Source organism: Saimiri boliviensis, chromosome 5 (assembly GCF_048565385.1).
Source record: "Saimiri boliviensis isolate mSaiBol1 chromosome 5, mSaiBol1.pri, whole genome shotgun sequence".
NCBI lineage: Eukaryota > Metazoa > Chordata > Mammalia > Primates > Cebidae > Saimiri > Saimiri boliviensis.
The window spans coordinates 26797103-26815757 of NC_133453.1; the positions used below are offsets into that span (position 1 = coordinate 26797103).

General features: G+C 33.3%; 1 protein-coding gene across 3 annotated transcripts in view; it reads right to left on the reverse strand.

Moving 5' to 3' along the window:
• Window positions 1-18655, reverse strand: part of LOC101047868 (sperm-associated antigen 16 protein) — an 832481-nt gene that overhangs the window by 138362 nt on the left and 675464 nt on the right. The gene's annotated exons all lie outside the window — the stretch shown is intronic.

An 18655-nucleotide genomic window follows, 5' to 3' on the forward strand; every position in this document is an offset into this window, starting at 1 on the left:
AATGCAAAAAAGTATCAGAATTATACTTCACTTTTCAAATTAATTTACTGTTTAAGATCTCAAAAGTCACAGTTTTTCAGTAGGTATTTGTTTTTTCATTCAGAAATCATTTCCTAGACATGTACTTTCTGTTGGGCACTGTTTTCTGCACAGTGAGTATATTCAAGAAAAAGGTTACTGTATTCATGGAACTTATACTTTGTTTTAGAAGATAGCTACTGAATATGATCATCATTGTGATGCATCCTGTGAAAGAAATGAAAAAGGTGGTGTGACAGCAAGTATCTCTGATGGGGTGCTACTTTAGATAAAATGGCCAGAAAACACCACCCTTTACAAGGTATTTAAATATCTGGGATATTTAAATTCAAGAACTGTAGGGCTATAGAGTAACCCATGGGACTAATCAAGGATATGCATTTCAGGCATATGGGAAAGCAAGTGAAAACTCCTAGAATGGCAAAGTTGAGATATTCTAGGAGTACAAAGATAGCTAATATGTTGGCTCATGAGAAGATGAAAGCTGTAAGTTGACTGAAGATAAAGCAGGACATATAGTCAGGAGCCACATCAAAGAGGCTCAGGTGCTCCATTTTGAGGAGTCTAGTTTTATAAGCATAGTATGTTGTAAGCAGAAAGTGACAGACCACTCATATTGGCATCCCAAAGAAAAACTCGGATCCTGAGATACTTTTTCCATTTTATCAACCAAGAGGTTTAAATTACCCTTTCTCCTATGAAAGTAAAAAATACCCACAAAGGACTTAATTTTTCCTTTTTAAATATGTTTGGATTATGGTCTGAAAGAAAGCTTTGAACTGTAAAATAGTTGAACAAAGACTATGCAAATGGAATGAACAGTACAGTTGTTAAGATGCAGCCAATGTTCAATAATGTTACCATTTCATGTCTAATCTGCTAATTGAATATTTATGTAGATAAGTAGACTGCACTGGAAAATTATTGAAGACAATACATTTTTGACTGCATGATATTGCAGCTGGTATTCTAAGGGATATAAAGATGAGTGTGATGAACTTCCAGTTTTAAAGGCATTAAGACTCCAATGAGCAGAGATAAGCTATGAAACTAAACATATTGATAATAGTGGACCTGAAAGTCAAAAGACATTTTCTTTCCTTTAATCCAAGTTCTGTCTCTGGCACTAATTCATTATAAGATCTCGATCAGGAAATAACATTTGCCTTTAAGCAAACATTTCAGGATAAGCTTAATTTTAAAGATAAATAGAGGATACAAGTTGACCCCCATGATTCAGAGGTCATTGTTTGGACTTCTGGCTTCAGCTTAAGTGCTCAAGATAGATTCTTCTCACAGACCTCCTCTGTTTTGCAATTATTTTCTTCTGAATTAAAATCTTCTTTAGAAGTACCTGGCAAAGGTCTCTTTTAACAGCTACATGACATATGTTTCACCATTGCCTCCTTCCAATAACTATATTGGAGTTATAAAATATATGCAATATAATTCTATGTCATTACAATTTGTAGTTTGGCATAGAGTGGATTGAAATAGTTTTGAAAAATTGAATGTACACTAAATTTATTGCATTTAGTAAAAAATGCATGCCTCAGAATAGACATTTAACTGATAAATATGATTTAAGCAAAACACACATACACACACGTTAGTATGCACACACAATTCTATGATCACCAATTCCAGTCATAATCGTGCTAGGAATAGGCATATGTCCAAAGATCAAAGAAAATCATCTAAACTGCAAATCAATTTCTATATTTGGGAGGTTGGATTAGGCTAGATGTTTTATTTTCTTCTCTAACTTATGAAAAAATTCTACCGATTTTATCATAAGATTTTATAATAAAATTTTTTTAAATGTCATTTCTCTTCAGAAAGATAACATTAGGCAATTCCCTTGATTATGACAAGCTAATTTTGTATTTTCATATTTAAATTGAAACAAACATGTATTGCTATCTATATACTGCATGGATACCTTAAGAACATAAATGTCCACCATTATAATTTAAATTTAACATGAGTCTTTAAAATGTCGCAAATTTTTCTCAGAAGATATTTTATTGAAAAGACAAATAGCTGGCTGTGCGCTGTGGCTCACACCTGCAATCCCAGCACTTTGGGAGGCCAAAGCAGGTGGATAACGAGGTCAGGAGATTGAGACCATCCTGGCTAACACAATGAAACCCTGTCTCTACTAAAAAAAATACAAAAACTTAGCCAGGCATGGTGGTGGGGGGCTGCAGTCCCAGCTACTTGGGAGGCTGAAGCAGGAGAATTGCTTGAACCTGAGGCGGAGGTTGCAGTGAGTAGAGATCCGCCATTGCACTCCAGCCTGGGTGACAGAGTGAGACTCCTCAAAACACAAACAAGAAGGATGCAGCAAAGCACCATGGCACATATATACCTGTGTAACAAACCTGCACATTCTGCACATGTACCCAGAACTTAAAGTATAATAAAAAAATAAAAATTAAAAAAAGTAAAGACAAAATTAGCTGTTGGTTGTGTTTACAACATCACTCTCTTTCTATAAATAAAAAGTCTGGCAAACTATTATTAAACGTGATTTTTAGAGATTGGAACAACTTAGTAACATTTACGTGCAGCCATCTCTGATTTTTAAAAAATCACTGCTGAATAGCATAGGAAAAAGCGTTTTATACAGCTCTTACATGCATGGAATGTATTAATGCAGAAACCCAGAAGCTAATGGTATATAATGGCACATAAATACACAAAGAAGAATACGCGCGCTCGCACACACACACACACACACACACACCCCTCTCAGACGCTTGCTGCCTCTTGCTATATGCATTAAGCCAAGCCATAATTTCCCTATTGTTTACTTTTATCTGTTAATTTGTTTATTTTCAGTCATGTTGGTTCTTCTTTCAGCCTCTGGAATATAAAACATTGAGCTTTAGACGACATAGTCCTACATCATTTTCTATTAAAAATGCTCCTCCCTCACTTTCCATCTTCCCTCCACTCTCTAAAACTCTATTCAAATATTTTTTCTTTATAAGCCATTGAAAATCCTAGTAAAGTCTATTCTTGCCTCAATTCTAACACATGGCTTGAACCCCTCCTATTTTGCATATGATCTAACATTATTAAGCATCCCCTCTAGGCCAGCCATTCATGCCCAAAATGGGGAAAGTAAGACAAATACAACACAGTCTCTGTACATCCAAGAGCTGCATACTGATTGGATAATATAACCCTGGATGAAGCTTAGGTTCCAATTTATTTAGTCAGCAAGTATTTACTCAGTGGCTATGATGTGCTAGGCTCTAATCTATGCAATTAGCATACATGTAGATATAAGTTCTGCCTTCAAAAAGATTACAAGTCACCTTAGGTCCAGTCCTGGCTTGACTGCTGAATGGCTTTGGGCAAATGTGATTTTGCCTTTCTTTATCTCATTTTGCCCATTTTGAAAATCAGTATGTTTGATACTTTAAAAAATCATTGTCAGAATTATATGAAATAATGGAAATGAAAGTTAATTAGTCAATTTTAAAGAGATAAATTGGCAGTCATTTTTTATTGTTTTTGGTGTTTTTCTTCGAATTTTTTAAGTAACTGAATTTTATTTTCCCCAAAGACAGTGTGATTCATGAATGCAGAAACTGTGTCACATATTTCTTGGTAGCCACCACAGTGCTTTGAACAAATTTAATCATATGATGGTTTGCCCAACAAATATAGTTGAATCTAATGTGTTTTATCAAATTATAAAAAGGTAAGTATTTCCTCCTTACATTCCTTATAAACGTGCAGATTGATAATCAGATTCAGCAGAAAATCCCACAATGATTTTAACTTTTATTTTTTATGGGTTCCCCTATAAAAATACCAGAAAGATTTAAATGACAGATGACATTTGGTCCCAATAGATATATTAATGCCATGATGATAATGACTGTAGTTTAAAACCACTCATCTCTTGTCTGTGGCAGGCAAGTCTTTCTTGATATTTCAAAATTTAAGAATCTTTATGAAATGGCTCAACAGCAGCCATGGAATTAATTTTTATACCTCCTTTGGCTTTTGGTTTGTCCTAGATTCGGTAGAAGCTGTAAAAAGATTGGATCACTTGACTATTTTCCCATGTATGGGTAAGACAGGATAATTTATCATTTAACCGAGATTACAAATACATTATTTTCTACTGTTTGCTTAATAGAAAGTTAACTAAAATTATCGGAAGTTAATTTGTACTTTGGGAAAAGGAGAAGCAATCTACCTGAATTTTTTATTGCCTTTTTAAAGTTTTATTTTATTTTTAATTGACAGTTGTATATGTTTATTTAGTAAAATGTACTGTTTTGATATATCTATACATTGTACTTTGACTAAATCAGGGTAATTAGCATATCCATCACCTGAAATCAATTTTTTTTTTTTGTGGTAAGAACATTTAAAACTTCTCTCTTTTAGCTATTTTGAAGTATATATTATTATTAACTAGAGTCACTGTGCTGTGCAATAGAACACTAGAACTTATTCCTTCTAACTGAAACTTTGTACTTCGTGACCAATGTTTCTCCTTTCCCTGACCACCCACATACCACCAGGCCCTGGTAACCACTGTTCACTCTACTTCTGTGAGTTTGACGGTTTTAGATTCCACATAGTGAAGTGAGATAATTGGGTATTTGTCTCTTTGTACCTGGCTTATTTAACTTAAGACAATGTCCTCTAGTTTCATTCATGTTGTCAAAAAGGACAAATTTCCTTTTTTAAGGCTGAATAGTATTCAACTGTGTGAATATACCACATTTAAAAAATCCATTCATCCATTGATAGACACTTAGATTGTTTCCATATCTTGACTACTGTGAATAGTACTACAATCAATATGGGCATGCAGACAACTCTTCAACATACTGATTTCAATTCCTTTGGGTATATATCTAGTTGTGAGATTGCTGGAGCTCACAGTAATTCTATTTTTAGTTTTCTAAGGAAACTTCATACTGTTTTCCAAAACAGCTGTAATAATCCACAATACCACCTACAGTGTATGAGGGTTCCCTTTTCTCCACGTGCTTGCCAACACCTGTTATCTTTTGATAACAGCCAACCTAATGGGGTGAGGCAATTTCTCATTGTGGTTTTAATTTACATTTCTCTTATAATTAAAGATGATATTTTCTCAGGTATCTGTTGGCAACCTGTGTCTCTTCTTTCGAGAAATGTCTATTTGTGTCCTTTACTCATTTTAATAGGGTTATTTGTTTTCTTCTTATAAGTACTTTGATTTCCTTGTATATTTTGGCTATTACCCACTTATCTGATATATGAGTTGCAAACATTTTTTCCTGATCTACCGGTTTTGTCTTCACTCTCTTGTTTACTCTACTGTGCAGAAGCTTTCAGTCTGTTATAAACCTATGTAGTTCCATACAAATGTTAAGCTTTTTTATTCTATTTCTGAAAAGAATGACACTGGAATTTTGATGGGTATTGCATTGAATCTATAGAATGTTTTTGGTAGTATGGACATTTTAACAATATTAATAATTTCAATCCACAAGACAATTTATTTGTGGGATATCTTTCCATTTGTTTGTGATATGCTTATTTGCTCTTGGTGCTTATGCTTTTGAGGTTATATCCAATAAATCATTGCCCAGACCAATCAATTTTATGGAGCTTTTCTCATATTTTCTCATTTAATAGTTTTATAGTTTCAGGTCTTACATTTAAGGCTTCAATCTCCTTTGAGTTGATTCTTGTACAAGGTTTGAGATAAGTGTCTATTTTTTATTTTTCTGTATGTGAATATCCAGTTTTTCCAATACCATTTTTGAAGAGATTGTCCTTTCTTTATTGTATGATCTTGGCATCTTTGTCAAAAATCAAGTAACTATAAATGTGTGGGTTTATTTCTGGGCTCTCTATCCTATTCCACTGGTCAATGTGTCTGTTTTTATGCCAGTAGCATACTGTTTTGATTATTATAGGTTTCTAATATATTTTGAAATTCCATAGTATAATGCCTCCAGCTTTGATCTTTTTGGTAAAGGTTACTTCAGTTATTAAGGATTATTTGTAGTTCCATACAAATTATAGGATTTTTTTTCTATTTCTGTGAAGAATGACATTGGAATTTTGATAGGCACTGTACTGAATCTATAAAATGCTTTGGGTAGTTTGGACATTTTAACTATCAATTATTTCAATCCACAAATATGGAATATCTTTCCATTTATTTGTGATTTTTTTTTCATTAATGTTTTACGGTTGTCAATATACAGATATTTCACCTCCTTGATAAATTGACTCTTAAGTATTTTATTCCTTTGATAGTTTTGTAAGTGTGACTGTTTTCTTAAGTGGGACTGTTTTTTTAAGTGGGACTTTTGTCAGGCAGCCTGTTGTTAGTGTATAGAAACACTATCAATTCTTTGTAGGTTAATTCTGTATCCTGCAACTTTACTAAATTTTTATATTAGCTCTAACATTTTTTGGTGGAGTCTTTAATAATTTTTCTATATTATCAGTCAGTATACAGATACCATTTCACTTTATTCTTTTCTATTTGAATAACTTTTCTTTCTTTCTTTAGACTAAATGCCCTATCTTGGATTGTCAGTATTATGCTGAACAGAAGTAGTGAGAGCAGGTATCTTTGTCTTGTTCCTAATCTTAGAGAAAAAGCTTTCACCTTTTTACCATAGAGTATGATGTTAGTTGTAGGGTTGTCATACATGGCTTTATTCTGTTGTGAAACATTCATTCTATATCTAATTTGTTGAGCTCTGTTGACTGTTCACAATGTTTAAATAGGTCTGCTCCAAAAATAAAGCCTATCAGTAATAGATAAAGGACTTGAAAAACTTCCATGCAAATCATTCAACATTACTAAGAGTCATACTCTTCTTGCAGCAATGTATTTTACATTCAGCTGGGCTTAATACATATTACAGGCAGAACAAACAAAATGGTAATACTTTTGTTTGAATGTTGCTTCCTCCTCTACCGTAGTTTTCATTGTTACAAGTTGTCTGTCTTTGTTACTTATAAAGACACTCATAGATAAGGATTGTAACATATATCACTATGTGTCTGTGAGTTTTGTTAAGTGTATTTCTTGCTCATTCATTTATTCACTAAATAATTTTCAAGTACTGTCTTAGACCCTGGGAATAGGGCAGTAGACAGGATAGACTGACTTTCAGCTCACATTGCATTTCTAGACAAAGGAAACGTAAGAACAAAAATAAAGGACAATATAATTTTAGATAATGGCTATGCTAGGGGAACAGGTGAATAATGGATCAAACAGCAATTGGAGGGACTGCTTTACCTAGGATGAGTAGGAAAGGCCCCTTTTAGGAGGCAACATTAAAATCAGAATGCAAATGAGAAAGAACTATACAAAGTTATTCAAACTCACATTAACTCAAAATGAATTATAGACCTAAATGTAAAAGAAAAACTATAAAACTTCTAGAACAGAAATAAAAGAAAATCTGTGTGACCATTGGTTTCGTGATGACTTTTTAGATACAACACCAAAAGTGTAATCAATAAAAAATTATACACTGTATCTCATTAAAATTAAAAACTTCCCTGCAAATGACATGTTAAGAGAATAAAAATATAAACTAAAGACTGGGGAAAATATTTGCAAAACATGGATTATATACAAGGCTTATATCCAAAATATACAACAAACTTTTTGAAAACTCAATCATAAGAAAGCAAAGAACCCAATTAAAAAGGGGGCAAAAGATCTGCACAGACATGCAATCAAAGAAGATATGCAGTTGGCAAATAAGCATATGAAAAGACATTCAACATCATATGTCATCAGGAAATTGCAAATGAAGACAACAATGAGACGTTATTATACACTAATTAGAATGGCCAAAATCCATAATGTGATATGACAAATCCTGGTGAGAACGTGGAGCCAACAGGAACTCACATTCGTTGTTGGTGAAAATACAAATTTGTACATCCACTTTGGCAAATAGTTTGGCAATTTCTAACAAAGCTGAACATACTGTTACCATATAATTCATCAATATTGCTCTAAGCATCTACCCAAATGAGTTGAAAACTTATGTACACATAAAAACTGGCACATGAATGTTTATAGCAATCTTTTCTATGATTGCAAAAACATAATAGCAACCAAGATGTCCCTCAATAGGTGAAATGATAAACAAACTGTAGTAAACCCATAACGTGAAATATTATTTAGTGCTAAAAAGAAATTATCAAGCCATGAAAATACAATATTAATCCATATTGATTAGTGAAAGAAGCCAGTCTGCAAAAGCTGCAAACGATATAATTCCAATTATATGACATTCTGGAAAAGGCAAAAATATAGAGATAGTAAAAAGAATTTGTGATTGCCAAGAGTTTAGGAGAAAGGAAGAAGAGATGAATAGGTGGAACACAGGGGAATTTTACGGTAGTAAAACTATTCTATATGTTATAGAATGATGGATGCATGATGTTATACATTTGTTAAAATGCATGGACTTCAACAGCACAAAGAGAAAACCTTAATGTAAGATATGGATTTTATTTAATAATATATCAATATTCCTTCACCAATTAAAACAATTGTACCATACTAATGCAAAATGTTAATAATATGGAATATAGTGTAAATAGGTGGGAAAGGGGAGGGGGTCTATGAAAACTCCTTATACATTCTGTCCAATTTTTCTGTAAACCTAAAACTGCTCTAAAAGTAAAGTCTGTTAAATTAAAGATAATTTAGAAGATCCATGAGTAGGGGCAGGGCAGTCTAGGCAAATGGATTAGCAAGCATAGCAGAGATGCACTTGGCATGTCCCTGCCAGTGTGGCTGCAATGCTGAGGAGACAGGAGTGGAAGGAGATCATGTCCAAGAGGTAGATGAGGTTGCGACAGCACTTAGAATCTACAGAGATGGTTTTAGTTTATATGAGGTACACTGGAAAAATATTCTTGAGTCTTATATAAGAGACTTGATCTGATTTCCCCCAAGATCAATTTGCCTATTAGGAGGAGTATGGTTTTAGGGGATATGGGTGGGAGTATAGGCAGGGAGAGGGTTCAAGCAGGAAGAACAGAAGGTGGTTTCAATAGTCCAGACAGCTATGCACATTTCTGAAATGTAAATGTTCTGAAATTCAGTTTCATTTTTTATAATTCTGGTAGATGCCACGTTGTGCTTAACTAAAAAGCACAAAGCTCAATAATGCTAATAAATTGTCATAGATCTGTTTCTATTACTAATTTCTACCTAGGATGTCAATGAACTAAATATTTCCCAAGTGCATGCAAGTATAAACTAAGTATGCAAAAATACATTTTTTATAAAATGTCAAGTTTTGGAAGATGTATACACAAATGTCTGTGTTATTGCTCTCTGTTTTAATTGTATACTACTTATTTTCACATGCCTTTCTATTTGCATTACAGGAGTTAAAAATCGGAGAAGTCATTCAGTTAAAAATCATTCCTGAGGGAATTTAGTTTGAAATTCCCAAATTAACTTTCTTTCAGGCAAGTGCTAAGGAGTTGTCCATATGCTGATGTTAAGCCTGAAAGATCTTGGATTACCCTTTATTTGTAGTTGTGCAGCTGTAATATAATTCTGATCTCTTCCATAGCTGCTAATGACTCAACACCTGAGACCTTGAAATATAACAGCCAAGGTTATTTTGCAATGTGATGTAATAAAATAAGGTAGGATCTCTCATATATGCAAAGCTACTCTGAAATCACAAGGCTGATATAAAAATATATGCCTCTGTCAAGTACTTATAACAGAAATGATTTCATCACTATATATTCACACATTCACACACACATATATACAATAATGTGCAAAATTGATTGCAAAACTTGCAAACAAAGCAGGTAAAGGCATAAATAATGAGTAATTAGGAATTCACTGTGGAGGTTAGATGAGAGATTATGCTTAGTCAAGAAGCTAAAATGCAAATAGAAAATTTATGCATGTGTGGAGCCATTGCACCTGTGCCCTCAGTGAAACATTTAATCAAGAAAAAACTTTCAGTTATAAGATGAAAATGTCCTGGTGATCTTATGTACATTACAGTGACTAGAGTTAATAGCAAAGCACTATATACTTAAAATTTGCTAAAAGAGTAGATCTTCATTGTTCTCACTACAGAAAACAAAGTAACCATATGAAGTGATAGAGGCATTTGTTACATTTTATAAGGCATGCATCTATCAAAATATCACATGTGTACTTTAAATGTATACAGTTTTTGTTTGTCAATTATATATACCTTGAAACTGAGAAAAATAAAATGATACTGTTTATATTTTTTAAAAGCACAATTTAACATCAAAACTCTACTGATTCACAAAAGGAGGTCAAGAAAGATTACAGTAAAAACAAAGGTTATTTATCTAGTAGAGCACTGCATTATTACTCCTTTGATACTCACTATCTATACTTAATGATATTTGCTTTTATTTCATTGCTTATTAGAATCAAATACTTTTAGAGCCAAATAAGATCTCTGAATCACTTAATCAACCCTGCCCCCATTTTATAGATAAGGAGTTGAAGGATACAGAAAAAAATATATAATTTTTTTGACATAAATTATTGTTAAAATTTTGGTTAATTTGACATGATTTAAAAATTGTCATCATCCTGAGAAAACTTTTAATGATCAGTTTGCATGCAGCATGGAAGCCATAAAAGTGGATTTTAGTTAGTCCGTGGTGGTTCCTGTTTCTTGGTAATTAAAACCTAGATATCACATTATTATTATCATAATAATGATAAAAGGACTACTTCATTCAAAGTACATGAACCCTTTTTTAATGTTAAAAAGTACACATCAAGCTGAAATCAGTTATAGTATATTACAGAAAATCCAAGAAACTCTACAAATATGACACATTTTTAAACATAAGAATTCATTCAAAAAATTGATTCAAAGTTTTAATTTATCCTAATTTCTGAAATTTCCTCCTGTTTCCTGGGCATATTGTATTTTCTCATGCTAAAAACAGTTTGAGAAAAGTTTTTCTGAATATAAAATACAGAGGATGCTGGAATAATAAGGGAAAATTTTAAAAATGGAAAGTGATAGAAGGATAATAATGACAAATCTATTAGGCTATCTAATGAATATCAGATAGATGGTCTAATTATCTGTCTAATGTATGTGTCTAATATTTAGATACTAAACTCTAATGTCTAAAAGGCAATAAAATAAAACTGTATGAGAATTTCCCTTTATTCATTATAAAAATAAAACAATCTTACATTTACAGAGATGTTTGTCTAATAAATCAGCATTAGGTCTTGAATTAGGCAGATGATCTAAACTACGAACAATTTTTGATTGATATTTGCATCAAATTTTCAGAGAGGTCCTTCATAAAACACATTCTTTAGCATAAAATTATAAATGAGATCATTTAGAATATAAACTTTAAACTCTTGACTATAATTATACAGACATATACATATATTTACACTTTGTCTATTATATCCAAGATGATAGAAAATGGAACAATTTAATTTAATAAACACAAAAAATTACTCTGTAAAAATATGTATTGTTACTTTTATTTGAATAGCAAAAATAAATGTATAAAGGGAAAATGTATGTGTTAAGATAGTGTTCCAAAAAATTAACTAATTTTCATTACCTCCTCACTCTCAATTCCTATCAAACTTATAACTCTACTTCCTTCAAGCTAGATTTTTATTTCCCCACCCACACTTTTCCACAGCAAAGCTTTTGGGTTTTAGAAGTCTAAATCCTGAGGGACTGAGTATAAACAATATTTTTACAAAGGCAGAGCTTTCTTAGTCAGCAGATTAGAAAAGAAGTCCTGCCAAAAGAGAGCCTGCATAGCCAAGTCAATTCTAAGCAAAAAGAACAAAGCAGGAGGCATCACACTACCGGACTTCAAACTATATACAATGCTACAGTAATATATCCAAAGGATTATAAATCATTCTACTATAAGGACACATTGCAGCACTGTTTACAATAGCAAAGACCTGGAACCAACCCAAATGCCCAACCATGATAGACCGGATAGGGAAAATGTGGTACATATACACCAGGGAATATTACACAGCCATCAAAAACGATGAGTTCACGTCCTTTGTAGGGACATGGATGAACCTGGAAACCATCATTCTCAGCAATCTGATGCAAGAGCAGAAAATCAAACACCATATATTCTCACTCATAGGCGGGTGTTGAACAATGAGAACACAAGGACACAGGGAAGGGAGCACTACACACTGGGGCCCATTGGGGGGAAATGGGGGAGGGACGGGGGGTGGGGAGGTGGGAAGAGATAGCATGGGGAGAAATGACAGATACAGGCGAGGGGACGGAAGGCAGAAAACCACACTGCCATGTGTGTACCTATGCAACAATCTTGCATGTTCTTCACATGTACCCCCAAACCTAAAATGCAATAAAATAAAAAAGAAAAAAATAAAAAAGAAAAGAAAAGAAGTCCTTCTCCAGGGTCAGGAAGAGAATCAGGGAGTGCATCAGTACTGGGAATTCCTAGGGGCTTCTGAAGCCTAGCTCTCTGTGTGTGAGAATGGTATTTGATGGTGGTGTGGGAGGGGCTGGTGGAAAAAGGAGAGAGAGAGAGAGAGAGGACAGAGAGTGAGAGAGAGAGAGAGAGAGAGAGAGAGAGAGAGAATTTATGGTCCCAAGGGAGTTTCAGGAATGCAGCAAAATCTCAGAATTTTACCACACTGTGGTGCCAGAGAGAGGCAAAAGAGAAATGGCCAGTCAAAGACAGTCCTGCAAGCACTAAGTTCTTGAAGGTCAAGAAATTAGAAACATGATAATAGATCTCTGAACACAGGAACAAGGACTTATGCTGTTAAAGAGAATCCCAGGAGTTAGCTGAGAGAGAATAAGACTTAAAAGGGGTCCTTAAGATGAAAAGAAAGCCATGTATAGATGACAAATACCAAAAGAAATACTAGAATTTTAGTGGATGCCAGTGTAGTCAGATGAACCAAAGATGAAATTATTTTCGCTCTTGTTTGGCATCTATAAACCCATTAGCATGTGGAAATACTCCCTGGCAAGAAAGAGAAAATATACCCAATTTACTGATATTAACCTCCTACCAAGTAGTAGAGGCTCATAATGAAAAGTAAAAAAAAAAAAAAAATTAGATTTTCTGTTTCTGGGAGCTCTTTTAAATTATTATTTCAATAGTTTTAGGGGAACAAGTGGTGTTTGGTTGCAATGGATGAATTCTTTAGTGATGATTTCTGAAATTTTGGTATACTAATCTCCTGGGTACACTGTACTCAATGTATAGTCTTTTATCCCTTAGAAAATTTTTAAAAATTATACTTCTTTTGTCCCTAAAGTTATGGACTGAGATTTTATCTGCTTTTTGTATAAAAATAACACTACCCAGTTACTCAGAGCAAAATTCTTTATTGTATTATTTCATTTAGCTGCAAAATCTTAACAGAATAGCTTAACCCTCTGCTAAATAAGTTTTTTTTCCTTCATATTAAAACATTAAAAATTACATGATCTTAGGAAAATAGTGCAGTTTTTAACAAAGGGATTTAAGAACCACTTCAATGTCCCTGAGGTTTCATAACGAAAAGATATGGTCAAAAGAGAACTGCATGAGACACAGACCTGGCTCGCTATGTCGATAACACAGCTGGATAATTCAAGAGTTCAATTAGAAGGCAAATGCAAACACACATTCTGGGAATTGTGCTTTCAGTATGGTACAGCTCTCCTATTGAAACATCCAAATTTAGGAATAAAGATGAAAACAAAACAAAACAAAAAAAACAAAAACAAAGGTACCTAAAGGTACCTGGAGATGAAGGAGCTGGAGATGGAAACAAAACAAAATAATAGCCAACCAAACCAACCAAAAATCAAATAGGCAGATGGAGAGTGAAGGAGAGTGAACACCTGGAAGAAGGAAGTGGCTCAGGGTGTATCTGTTGCAACTGTGTGGGGAGGGGCAAGAGGTGGGGTGACAATCCAGGAAAGGAGAGAGCCGGAAAGTAAAACAACCAACCAACCAACCAAACAAACTATATATGTGTCTCTCTCTCTCTCTGTGTGTGTGTGTGTGTGTGTGTGTGTGTGTGTGTGTGTGTATTTCTATGTGTATATATACAAACATATATAGTATATATAATATATAATATATATATATACACTATGTAATATAAATATATGTATTACTCATATGTATTCTTTCTGCCCAAATATCTAATTGACCATTGAATCAGGGAATCAGGGATGCACAGGGTAAATGCCAAACAACCCAGCAACAGTTAGAACAAGTGAGCTGATATTTGAGTTGCTGGCCACTTCAAAGGAGACAGACTTGTAGTTTTAGTCCATCCAAGTCAAATGCTACTATAATGAAATCTATCAACCCTCCTGAGGAAACAAATAACACAATTAAAAGTATCTACAACCGTAATAAAAGAATCCAACACACAAATAAAAATTTTATATATATATATATATATATATATATATATATATATATATATATATTTCAAGGTTTTTTTAATTGTATCTTAGGTTTGGGGGTACGTGTGAAGAACATGCAAAATTGTTGCATAGGTACACACACGGCAGTGTGATTTGCTGCCTTCCTCCCCATCACCTATATCTGGCATTTCTCCCCATGCTGTCTCTCTACAACTCCCCACCCCCTGCTGTCCCTCCCCTATTTCCCCCCAGCAAACCCCAGTGTGTAATTTTCCCCTCCCTACGTCCATGTGTTCTCATTGTTCAACACCCACCTATGAGTGAGAACATGCAGTGTTAGATTTTCTGTTCTTGTGTCAGTTTGCTGAGAATGATGGTTTCCAGGTTCATCCATGTCCCTACAAAGGACATGAACTCATCATTTTTGATGGCTGCATAATATTCCATGGTGTATATGTGCCACATTTTCCCTGTCCAGTCTATCATCGATGGGCATTTGGTTCCAGGTCTTTGCTATTGTGAACAGTGCTGCAATGAACATTCGTGTGCATGTGTCCTTATAGTAGAACTACTTATAATCCTTTGGATATATACCCAGTAATGGGATTGCTGGGTCAAACAGAATTTCTCTTTCTAGGTCCTTGAGGAATTGCCACACTGTCTTCCAAAATGGTTGAACTAATTTACATTCCCACCAACAGTGTAAAAGTGTTCCTATTTTTCCACATCCTCTCCAGCATCAGTTGTCTCCAGATTTTTTAATGATCGCCATTCTAACTGGCATGAGATGGTATCTCAACGTAGTTTTCGTTTATATTTCTCTAATGATCAGTGATGATGAGTATTTTTTCATATGTTTGTTGTTCTCATGTATGTCTTCTTTTGTAAAGTGTCTGTTCATATGAAGAGAAAAAACAGGTAATACTCCACAACATTAAGATGACTCAGTTGTTGGAACTATTAATAGCAAAGAAGTCTAAAATAACTATGATAATTATGCTTAAAGACATAAAATAAATTATGTTCTCATAGAATAAAAATAAAAATGTTGCAGAAGGGAAATGGAAACGATATAAAATACCAAAATGAAATTGTACAATAGAAAAATTCAATATCTGAAATTAAAAATTCACTAGATATGATTGACAGCAGAGTGGAGATAACTGAAGGAAAGGAAAACTGAAGAAAGGAAGGTGGCTGAAGATAAACCGATATAAATAATTCAGTCTGAAGAACAAAAACTTAAAAGATTGAAAAATAATAAAAGTATCTCAGGAACCTGTGATACAATATTAAGATACCTATTGAGTATCTACCCAAAGCAAAAGAAGTCATTATATGGAAAAGACACTTGCACATGCATGTGTACAGCAGCAGAGTTCACAATTGCAAAAATATGAAACTAGTTGAAATGCCCGTCAACCAACAAATGAATAGGGAAAATACGGTATATATACACCATGGGATACTAATCAGCCATAAAAAAGAACTAAATCATGGCATTTGCAGCAACTTGGATGGAGTTGGAGACCATTATTCTAAGTGAAGTAACTCAGGAATGGAAAACCAGATGTCATTTATTCTCACCTATAAGTGGGAGCTAAGCTAGGAAGATGCAAAGACATAAGAATGATAGAATGAACTCAGGAAGAAGAATGGGAGAGGGGTGAGGAATAAAAGACTACTCATTGGGTACAGTGGACACTGCTCCAGGGTGCATCAAAGTCTCAGAAATCACTGATAAAGAACTTACCCACATAACCAAAATCACCTGTTCCCCAAAACCTACTGAAAGAAAAAATAAAATATCTAGCACATTCCAACAAATTCTACAACATAGGTGCAATGAACAAATTTCTTAAAAATATGTTTTATAAAAACTAACATGAAATAGATAATAAAATCTAAGTAGCTCTACATCTATGACATATACATTTTTATCAAAACATTTCTATAAAGAAAAATTATAGGCTCATATGGTTTCAGTAGTGAATGCTATCGAACATTTAAGGAAGAAATAGCATCAATCCAAACAAACTCTTTCAACAAATAGAGTGAGGAGAAAACACTTCCTAATTGGTTTTATGAAGACAACAATACCATTAATGCAGCATTTACAAAATACGAATCCATATATTGATGTTCTTTATATCCTTTGAAAATATTATTAAATTATTTTAGTAATATATAAAAAGAACAATGCATCATGATCATGTTGTTTATCTTGTCTGTTTTATAAAAGTTCAAAATTGGCTTAACATTCAAAAATCATTATCACTCACCATATTAAGAGACTAAATGAGAAAAAATTACATGGTCATTTCAGTGAATGTAGAAAAGCATTTGACGACCAACACTCACTCATAATACTCTTAGCAAAAAAAAAAAGCTATTAAAAATGACCATCATATTTCATGTTCTTATATTGAGTGTTTTAACCTATAATGGGGAACAAAGCAAGAATACCTATTCAGATCATTTCTACTCAGCATTGTACTAGAGGTCTTAAGAGAGCAATAAGAAGAGAAATAAATGAAGACACAATGATTGGAAAGAAATAAAATTCTACTTGCAGATACCATGATTGTTTATGAAGAAGATCCTAAGACTTGACAACACAGCTATTAATAAGTGAACTGATCAAGGTCACAGGCTGTAAACTAAATATACAAAAAATCTACTGCTTTTTTCTACACTAGCAGCAGTTTAAAAATTAAATTAATAAAACAATTCCATTTATAAAAGTATGAAAATACATGCTATTACTTAAGAATGCATTTAAAACAATATTTGAGCTTTACATTTTAAATTACAAAAATTGCTTAGAGAAATTAAAGAACACATAAATAAATCATGAAATTCATCATTTCCATTGATTGCAAAATCCAAAAAAGATAACAGTTATCCCCAAATTAATCTATATGTTCCATGCAATGTGTTACCATAATTTTTAAAAGAAATTGACAATATGTTTCTAAAATTTATATAAAAATGCAAAAAATAAAAACCTTTAATAGTCAAAACAATCTTGAAAAACAGCTTTGAAGGACTTCAACCATTTGACTTTAAGACTTATTATAATGCTACACTAATGAAAGTGTGGTACTGGCATAAAAAAAAATGTCAATAGATCAATGTAACAAAGTTAAGAGGCAAGAAAATAGACCCATACATAAAATCATTTCATATTTAATAAAGGCACCAAAGGAACCCAGTGTGGACAGTTAAGGGTTTTTTTTGTGTTGTTGTTGTTGTTTTTCTTTGTTTGTTTTACACACATAGTGCTGGAATAATCAGGTAACAATCAACAACAACAAAAAACTCCTGCTCAGATTTACAGCATACTGAAAAGTTTATTTCAGACGGATTATAGATCTATATAGTAAAACTATAAAGCTTTTAGAAAACAGCAAAGGAGAATACCTTTTCAAATTAGAAGTAGACAGAGTTTTCTAGGACAGGTCCTAAGAGGCACTAACCGTAAAAGAAAAGGAATGAATGAGCAAGCCACGAACTAGAAAAAACAATTTGCAAAACACATATCTGGTAAACAACTGATGTCTAGGATAAATAACTAAATTCTACTGCTTAGCAATAAAAAGACAAACAACTCAATTAAAAATGGGCAAAATATTGAGTAGGTTCGTCATTTGAAAAGGTATATGAATGGCCAATAAGTGCATGAAAAGGTGCTCAATGTCATTAGACATCAGGGAAAGGCAAAATAAAACTACTGTTAGATACTAATATTCACCCTCCAGCATAGCTAAACTTAAAAATATTAACACACCAAATGATGGTGAGGATGTGGAACTGAAACTTCTACAAATTACTAGTGGAAATATAACTTCTACTATGAGAAAAGTTGGAATTTTGTACAAAAATGTTCACAGAAGCTTTATTGATAAGATCTGAACACTAAAACCACCTTATCCTCCCCCCCCCCATTAGTAGGGTGATTAATAAACAAACCAGTATATTCATACAATAGAATACTACTCAGAAATAAAAAGGGATAAACTACCGGTATACACAATAACACATATGAAGACATCTTACACGAAAGATTCCATTTATTTGCAGCTTTACTATAGTCAAAAACTAATCTATGGTTGAAAAACACCCTGGTAATGATTGCAGCTGAGAGATGTAGATGTAGACGGAGT